Source organism: Elaeis guineensis, chromosome 10 (genome assembly GCF_000442705.2).
Source record: "Elaeis guineensis isolate ETL-2024a chromosome 10, EG11, whole genome shotgun sequence".
In the NCBI taxonomy this organism is placed as follows: domain Eukaryota; kingdom Viridiplantae; phylum Streptophyta; class Magnoliopsida; order Arecales; family Arecaceae; genus Elaeis; species Elaeis guineensis.
Window position 1 is genome coordinate 2,821,682 of NC_026002.2, and position 9,953 is coordinate 2,831,634.

Consider the following 9,953-nt stretch of genomic DNA (forward strand, 5'->3'; position numbering starts at 1 on the left):
TAGGCTGTCAGAGCCGCCGTGAAAACATCATGTCGCCGTGTAGCCGTCTAATCACCAGGGTTGACCCGGCTCTCGGCGGGACAATGCCCCTAGGTAACTGTGCCGCATGTCCGTGTCAGAGCTGACAACGTCTGGCGGCCGTACGGCGGTTGGTGGAGTCGGCCGACCCAGGTCGGTGGCCAACAGAGTGGCGTCGGACTCCTCCGTCGGTCGGCGAGCTTCAAGTGGGTCGGCTACCGGACCTCTGGGTTCAGTCGGTCGGGAATAGACCGTGGAATGGTCGTGGTTAGCCGTGATGGCGTCCGTTGGCCTGCCGTCCGACTTACGATCGGCCAGTCAGAGTCGTTCGTCGGGCCGTCGGTTAGTCGGTCGGGCCGCCAGCCGGTCGGGCCCTCCGATAGTCGGTCGGTCGGTCGGGGCCCCGAGGTCGGGCCCTCCGATAGTCGGTCGGTCGGTCGGGCCGCCAGCCGGTCGGCCCTCCGATAGTCGGTCGGTCGGTCGGTGGGTATCCCCCAACATATATTAATACCGTACTGTAGTGATTACCGGCCAATACGGGTCCCAATACTAATCCAAGGGTTTTGATTATATCAAATTGCTAGGAAGAACTCTAAGAATAATACGTTGTTGTACTTTTTTTTTTCTTCTTCCAGTTATTAAAAAATCTTTAAAGTTTGCATTCAAATAATCTTCTAATTAATAGCTTTTAGGGTGAAAATCTAATATTTTTGTTCTCTCTATGTGCACCAAAGAATGTCAGGTAATTGATCCCATTCATGGTTTTTTTGTAAAAAAATCCATACCAGCAACATATATGATTTTTTAAACAATTCTTTCTCTCTTTTTTTTTTTTTCTATGCTATCTAGAATCTCTATTTATTATATTTATATTTTTCATATATTTCTAAATATGTGCCTTTTCCAGATTTACCATACATTTGAATATTTCAAAAAGGAAATAAACGTTACTAGGACTATGTTTCTCTTCCTCTTTTCCTTTCCTATGGACTTCTCTGTTTCTTTCAGCTATGACATTTGGTTCAAGAACATGAATGAAATCAAGATCTAACCTCTAATAGGGTTTGCAATAGGTCTCTATAAGTTGGTTTTTAACCGGTTGGATCAAATAATATTTTGATTAATCTGATAAAAGGTTATTTCAATAATTTGAATTTAGCTTAAATATAAGTACACTTATATTCAACTGCGAAGGAGTTGCAATTAAACTTGAACATAATAAAAGTTTGTCTCGGTTTTTAATTGAAGGCTACTTTAAGTCGAATTAGATATAGACTTGATCTAAAATTTCTTAACAAATCTCTTTTTCTTTTATTTTTTGATAAATCGTGCTTTATCTTGATGGTCACATCCCTTAATTTCAAGAACTAAATAATCCATATTTGAATTTTGGATGGTGTATCCAAGTACTTGAACTTGCCTATTATATTTGGGTGTGCCCCTCCATTACGAGTAAAATAATATCACATACTTAAATTTATTAGCACATACAATGCATGATGTATATTTAAAAATATGAAAGTAAACTTAGATTTAAAAGTAACTAATATAAAAGTAAATAAAGAGTAAAATTATGCTAACAAAAATAGGAAATTTGATATCAATAAATGAAAAATGGGCATGGACTCTTATATTTGAAATTTTTATTTGCTTGTTTATGTCTATACATTGCTAACATATCTTTTTTTTTTATATCTTTTGTCCACAAAAGAAAATAAATCTAAGAAAGCACAAATAAAGTATGGGGCATAAACTTTACCAAGTACAACAAAGTGAGAAATCCATTCAATTTGATTTAAATACAAAAAGCCTTTATGAAAACTAAAAGTCACAAATAATGAAATAAAAATTTATTATAATAGTTTAATATTGAGAAAAATCAAAAATAAAATATAGTAAATTATGCAAGTTAGTAATGATCCTTAGAGGGCATTTAGTAGCATGTAATTCTAACAGGATTACATGTAATTTATAACAGATAAACAGATTACATTGTTTGTTTCGTTACTTTCACAGATAATGCTTCATTACATGTAATGCAGTATTATCTCAAAAAGAGATAATTTGATTGTCTAAAAGGAGGTGGCTATGTAATTATATATAATCTTACAATCTTGCAATTTTGGAATAACATAATGTTAGAACCAAAATATCTTCATCAAAATAAATTATGGATAATCTCAGTTGGTGAAAATAGAAAAGAAAACATAATGGGTGATATCACGAAAAATGATTAATCTCAAAATTAAGTTATTTCTTTAAAAAATAAATAATAATCAATAAGTTAGTATGAGAATATTTTAGAAAAATTAATTTATATTTCATGTAATCTAAATTGTATACTAAATATTGCAATATAAAATTTTCTATAATTTTACAACAATATTATTACACATATCAAACACTATAATATAAAATTTTTTATAATTTTATCAAATAATTATATTTTTTTTACAATCATATTATCATAATAATATTACCTATGCAATGCATCAAATCTCATCTTAAACAAAAGATGCTATATAAGGTATACGTTAGATGCAAAGAAGATACGTTAGGGACCCAAAGGCGAACCCCGCCCAAAAGATACTATATAGGGTATACGTTAGATGCAAAGAAGATACGGTGGAGAGCAGAGGCATAACAGAGACCTCGCCCTAGGGACCCAAAGACGAACCCCGCCCACCAACGATGGTTTGGGTCTGTTTTGGTTTCACGTCTAGATCGCCGTAAGGCTGCTCTCGGTCTAAATCTTTTCACTTTTTTCCTACTCCTACTCCCGTCCTCCCCCCATCGATCACCAACCCATCTCTCTCTCTCTCTCTCTCTCTCTCGACCAGCTGCGCGGACGGTCGCTGCCCGTGCTCCCCTGCCGCCGGATTGATCCAAAGGCACAGGTCAGTCGTCGTTCTTCAAGGATTCGCAAAAACGACAATGTTCTTTTCGTTATCCCTTCAAGTTTTTGCTTTGGTCCAGGATTTGATCGACGGTGCCTCTCGTTTTGTTTGGTTGGAGTTTGGTTCTAGAGATTACTCCTCTTTAGATCTCGAACGTGATTTTTACGTTGAGATGTGTTCTGGGTAATGCAGGGCGGCCCTTGATCTGGTTAGTTTTTTTAGTAATGGAGGGATAATTCGAATCTGCAGTGTACTAATGGTATTCAGAAGAGCCTTTTTGTTGATAAGAGGATTGAGAGACCTAAAGATGAATTCTTTTAATAGGTTTCTTGGATTTAGGGAGAGTGAGATTGGATACAGTATTAGGTAGGATACAGTACTAGATAGCCTTGTAAGTTTCAAATTTTGGATGTGAATTGGATTTTGGTTAGAAGGCACATCTGCTGATCTTTGCGAATGTGATCCATAGCTTGGGCAAAGGAATGTTCTAGGTTTTGCAGTAGCAGTTCTGGGATACATTGGATCATTGATGGTATATGAAAAAAGAGATCAAAGATTACATGTTATCATTTTCAGTTTAGTTTTCTTAGGCTGCGTATGAGCGGGGAGTTTGGGAATGGCCTGGGATAGCATGAAACAGAAGGATGGTGGTGTAAGTTCACAGCTGGGCTTTGAGACATATCTGGCAGGGATTCATGCTAAGGAGGGAGAAAACCGCTGACAGGACAGAGGAGGAAAAAGTATGGTGGTGTCGAGAACAAAGAATTATGATGAAACAGATAGTAAGCATTGTTGGTCGTTTCTTTTTCCTTTTTTTTTTTTTTCTTTTATTTTTTTAATAATTTTTGCTTCAGCATTTGAATTTTGTTGGGAATAGTAGTGCTTAATGTCCTCACCTTGGCGAGGTGTGGTAGTGGCGGACAATGCCGTGGCAGAGATGCTGCCTGAAGGTGTTACACTCGTAATTGGAAAGCTGACTGGGTTTTGTACTGAATGTTACCCGAGGGATTTATCAAATCAACAGTTTTGTGAGTATCGAGAGATGCAAAAATGATTGAATTGAAATTTGTGGCTAAGTTGTATCCTGCACTTAATGTTAGCTCACTCAAAAGTGGGAGTACAGACCTTTAAGATGCATGTCCCATGACTTGTTGGTCAAGAAGAATAGGTAGAAGGAGGAGAATTTACAGCATTTGACTCATATAGTGCCAATCAATATTTTAAATCCCGAATAGATAGCGGGTGTCCCGGCCATCCCGTCCCATTTTGTGGAAAATAGGACTGGTACCGGGATAGGGGTGGGACTCTAAAATCCATCCATCTGGGAAAAGAAGAAGAAATGGGAATAAAAGGAAGGAAAAAGGACGAAACAGAAAAGAAATGAAGGAATGGAGAAGGAAACAGAAAAGTAATGAAGGGAATGAAAATGAAAGGAGACTTAGAAGAAGGGAGAAGAAAAGAAAGGAAGGAATGAAGGAAAGAAAGAAGCCGAAAAGAAAACAAAGAAAGGAAGGAAGGGAGAAGAAAAGAAAGGATGACAGGAAAGAAAAAAAAAAAAGGAATCAAAGAAAGGAAGTAAGGAAGAAAAAAAAGAAAAAGGTAGAAAAGAAAGAAACAAAGTAAAGAAGATGGGAGAGAGATAGAGGGTACTATCGTAATGCTTGACCAGATAGATGCCCAACAGCGGCTTGATAGCAGGCATTTCTTTCCTTGGAAAAATCAGGATACCTCCGTCTTGTAGGATTTAAGACATTGATGTCATTGTTGTCCTTTGGCCCATGACTCCATGGTCATAGCATCATGTATATGATGTTCTAAGAAATACATTTTTGAATGGAATGTACCATTTCCAATGGGTGATGAGTGATTTTTGGACAAAATGGACATTCATGCTGATGCTTCTTGATGTGATTAACAGGGAAAGTGAAACAGCAAAGTATTGAACTGGCTATAGCTAAACATACGTATACTCAAGCATGGCACCAAATCTACATGATTATGCAATTCCACATATGTGTGCTGATGAGAGGGCCTTCACCATGTTGGAGGAGGTAGTGGTGGTAGAAACAGTTAAGAGGGTTGTCAAACAAAGAAATAAAAGGAAAAAGAAATTAGAAAGTTCATAATTATGTGATACTTCATACATATGTTATGCATAAGTGTGCTAATGAGAGGGGCTCATTATGTTGGAGGGAGTTAGTGGTGGCATAAAACCTTAAGGGGTTGTCAACAGATAAGTAATGGAAGAAGCAATTAGAGAGGTAAAATAAATGAATGGGGCTTAGCTACATAATTACATGATAATTCATGCATGTGCCGATGAGATGGGCTTCATTGTGTTCGAGGGAGGTAGTGGTGGCATAAACTCTTGAGAGGGTTTTCAACAAAGCAATAAACAGAAGAAATAAAACTAGAAAGAGAATAAATAGATGAAGGGACTGAACAACTGATAGCTTGCCATCTTTTCTAAGACAAAGGTTGGAGTTGACACTATTTGATTATGGTAGTGGATTACAAGTTCTGGGCTCATAAATGCTATAGACCTGTATCAAGATATGTATACTGGATACGCTAGAGCAGTGTGCTAAATCTGGAATAGGAGAAGGCCTAGATTTCAGGTTCCAGACTCGATAAGGTTTATGGAATCTAGGATTAGGGTTTTGGATGAAGAGAATGTGCTTAAGTAGAGTTCACTAATTAGGGAATCTTTTAGACATACCATTTTTCATGACTTCTTTTATTCCAACTGCCAATCCAGCATTAGTTCTCCACTAGCTAGCCTGGCAAGGGAAGTGAATTAGGCAATTTAACCACTCAAGAAGAAATAAAAGTTGCTTTTTCTTTTTCAGGAGACAATGTTTATGCCTCAAATTATGATGCCTGCATAAACTTAGGTTGTTGATGTGCTGATGTCAGCAGGTGAGGGTGATAAGGTAGATGAAGGTGAGAGAGAGCAGTTGAAACTATTTGTTGATAGCCTAACCATGAGAGCTTGTTTGTATTTGTTCCAGTGGCCTTTTGTTGATTTTTGAATTGAAAATGGAAAGTTCTGTATGCTATGTTTACAAATTTGCACTATATTTGCAGCACTTTTATGATTAGCCTTTGAACCCAAGGATAATGGAAGCTCATTTGATAAGCTGCTCTGTGTGGAAAGTGACACCTCTATTGAGTTTATGGAATAGCCAGCTGCCACCTGAGACTCCTCCTTGGTGTCTCATCCATATTCTCATAAGAGAGAATTATATCATCTCATTTCTAAAACCTGTTCCATGATGGAAATGACACCTTTATTGAGTATATGGAGTAGCCAGCTGTCCCCTGATGCTCCTCTTGGTGTCTCATCGATATTTCTGATAAGACAGCATTACCTTCGAGGCGTCTAACTGCATTTGAACAGTTAGATTTCAAATTATTGCTTGAGTACTCAAAATATAGAAATTAGGCTTTCTTGTGAAATTTATGTTACTTGATTTATGCATTATGTTGTTCTATGCTTGTAATCCATTGTTTGACCAAAATATTATATCTGATGTTGGTTCACTATTATTGTTTACTTCTCTGAGTGGCAGTTACAGGTGCATTCTTTGAAAAAATTTTTAACCTTTTAGATTGCATTATTATGTACCAACGAATAACTCTTCTAGTCAAGCACTATTAAACTTTTGCTTGTTTGACAGAGCATTTATTTACTGTTTCTGAATGCTATCAGGAATTTGAATTTTATTCATGCTGTTTGTCATTTTTTTAGTCACTGCTGTTAGTATTTACTGGATAGAGGAAATGCTGATAATATTTTGTGCCACGTGTCCCGATTCATTATTTTTTCAGACATACAAATACGAGTTTCTGGAATTTCTCTAGACGATTATCGAGTGAAGAAAATCAGCTTGTGACAAGTGCAATCCAACAAGATTCCTAGTTTCTCCATGTAATTTCTTGTCCTAGCATGCCAAAATCATAGTCTTGGCTTCACTCAACCACAAGAGAAAACCAGCATGCGGCTTTCATCATCTCCATGAACTGCCAACATTCTTGAAAGTAAATCCGGTGGAGGGTGACATTGACCCTGAAACTGTTAGAAGTTATGGCCATGCAAAACCTCTTCGTGCTCTAGTGAGAGAGGGTGCTACTGGATATAGCCTTTCAAAGGAGAAGTCCTCTCTAGCAACCCCAACTAAAAGAAGGAAATGGATACGGGCAGCTGTAGGTGTTATTGCTATTCTCTTATTATTTATTCATTTACATATGTTCAAGATATCTCAGTACTTATTTGTCACATGAAACATCGGAGTATCATCATACTTGATTGCGGAAGTACTGGTACTCGAGTTTATGTCTATGAGTGGTCTATTAATGGAAATAAAGGCCGCTTAGCTTACCTATTGTCTTGAGATCATTACCTGAAGGTCCGCAAAGAAAATTTAGTGCACGAAGTGGCCGTGCTTATCAGCGTATGGAAACGGAACCTGGTTTTCATAAACTTGTCCACAACGAAACTGGGTTGAAGGCTGCAATAATGCCACTTCTTCAGTAGGCTGAGAGACAGATACCCAAGCGCGCTCGCAGAAATGCCTCTCTCTTTCTTTATGCTACAGCTGGGGTTCGCAGGCTACTGAGTTCTGATTCTGAGTGGCTTCTGGACAGGGCATGGAATATTTTGAAAAGTTCATCATTTTTGTGTAAGAGAGATTGGGTCAAGATCATAACTGGCATGGAAGAAGCTTATTATGGATGGATAGCTCTTAATCATCATATGGGTTATGCTAGGTTCGTCACCAAGTAAAAAGACATTTGGTGCACTTGATATGGGTGGTTCATCATTGCAAGTTACTTTTGAGACCGAGAAGCCAATGCATGATGAGACTAGCATAAATTTGAGAATTGGAGCCGTGAGTCATTATTTAAGTGCATATTCTCTGTCTGGATATGGACTAAATGATGCATTCGACAAATCTGTAAGCCATCTTCTCAAAAAGGTTATCAGGCACTGCTGTCGCTGGCTTAGTAATGGAAAACTTGAGCTTAGGCATCCATGTTTGCAGATCGGACAGAGAGGAGTATACCTGTTCTCGTTGTGCTACAATTAATCAAGAAGGAAGTCCTCTGATTGGAGGGAGAATCAGTTCTGGGCATGCTGGAATGGCTGGAATGGTTGTTGAACTGCTTGGTGCTCCTAATTGGAAGAATGTAGTGCTCTTGCAAGAATAGCATTAATCTGTCTGAATGGTCTAGTACAAGTTCTGCAGTTGATTGTAAACTCAAGCCATGCGCTCTTGGTGATAATTTACCTCGTCCACATGGAAAATTCTATGCGATGTCTGGTTTCTTTGTGGTCTTTCGGTTTTTCAACTTAACTTCCAAGGCTACCCTTGATGATGTCCTAAAATTGGGTAAGGAATTCTGTGGGAAAACATGGGAAGTTGCAAGGAACAGTGTTGTGCCACAACCTTTCATAGAACAGTATTGCTTTCGGGCACCATACATTGCTTCACTATTAAGAGAGGGATTGCAGATCAAAGATAACAAGTGGTCATTGGTTCTGGTAGTATTACTTGGACACTGGGAGTTGCATTAGCAGAGGCTGGACAATCATTGTCGAGCAGCATTGATCTTCAGAGCTATAAAATATTCCATACAGATATAAATCCATCTTATCTTCTTCTACTTCTTTTGGTGTCAATTATACTCTTGCTTGGTGCACTATCTTGTGTTAGCAAATGGACCCCAGGATTTTTCCAGAGATCATATCTCCCACTTTTTAGGAATAACAGTGCAACCAACTCAGCTCTCAATAAGTCATCTCCATTCGTTTTCCAACGATGGAGTCCCATAAATTCAGGTATGCTTTTCCAATAGCATGGTCACCTGCCCCTGTTGTGATAACTTCTTGGTTCCTCCAAAAATTTACTTCATGCATTGAGGCATTTGGTTTTCTTTGCATGTCTAATGATAAAGTGTACTTGTTTTCTTGATTTCACTATCTGAAGTTGAGCAGTGGTATGCCTCAAGTAGCAGCTGGTCCATGGATGAAACAAACTTACTAACCTTTTCATGTCGAAGGCCTTTCTTCTGCTTTGTTAAGAAAAAGGGGGCAACCTAGTGCATGAGGCTCTTGACATTGCTAGGTTTGGGGAGGGTCATATGTGCACAACCTTAACCTATTATGTGGAGAGGCTATTTCCTTGTTTTGGACTCGTGACAACCAGGGCACCATAGTCCAACCTTATTGTTGCGCCAAAGCTAGCCCTCACCTCTTTTGCATCATTACATGAGGAAAATCATATTTTCTGTCTTAGAAATGGGACCAAAGTTAGCAACAAGGTTTCTTTGAATACCGTCTGCTTATAAGGAGGTCTGATTTATCCATCTATGAATAAATCCTGTTTGCAATTGTGGGACTTTTTTCTGATAGGCCAACTGAAGCCATGATAAATTTACCATTTTTTATCCATAAATATGAATTGGACATGTAGGGGCGGATGCAGGATTTTACCCAGAGGGAGCCTGTATCAAATATTCAAATAATTAAAATTTATTGATATTTTTAATTATATGGGTGTATCGACATTTTATGTGCACCTGATTTTTTAAAAAAATGAAAGGAAAACCTATTCATTTGTGTTATAATGTTGTAACTGGAACTTTTTTGTTTATTTGGGAGAGAAAGGTAAGAAAATCCAACATGCTTCATTCTTTTTACATAATAATAAAAATGTTTAAATAGTGAAACAAATTATAGAGATGGAGTGGTTAGAGACAAGTTACAAAGATTGTTAAAACTAAATAACAAAATATGGATTGTATTTAATGTTGTATATATGCAAATGAAATCAAAATTCTAGGGATTTATAATCCAAAGATGAAGAACAAATTAACATGTATTCATCATAGTTCTTGGATCAAAAAAAAAGTTAAAAAATAAAAAATGGATTTGAAAAAATGAAGCAAAGACAGAAGAAAGAAGCAAACCTCATTGTTTCATGCTACAGGTTCTCCTTTTTTTACATCCTTTCTGTCCTCATGGCACTACCTTCT

General features: G+C 37.6%; 1 pseudogene; it reads left to right on the forward strand.

The window, feature by feature from the left end:
- The first annotated feature begins 6,913 nt into the window (after positions 1 to 6,913).
- On the forward strand, positions 6,914 to 8,774 carry LOC140851979 (probable apyrase 7; annotated as a pseudogene).
- The last annotated feature ends 1,179 nt before the right edge of the window (positions 8,775 to 9,953 follow it).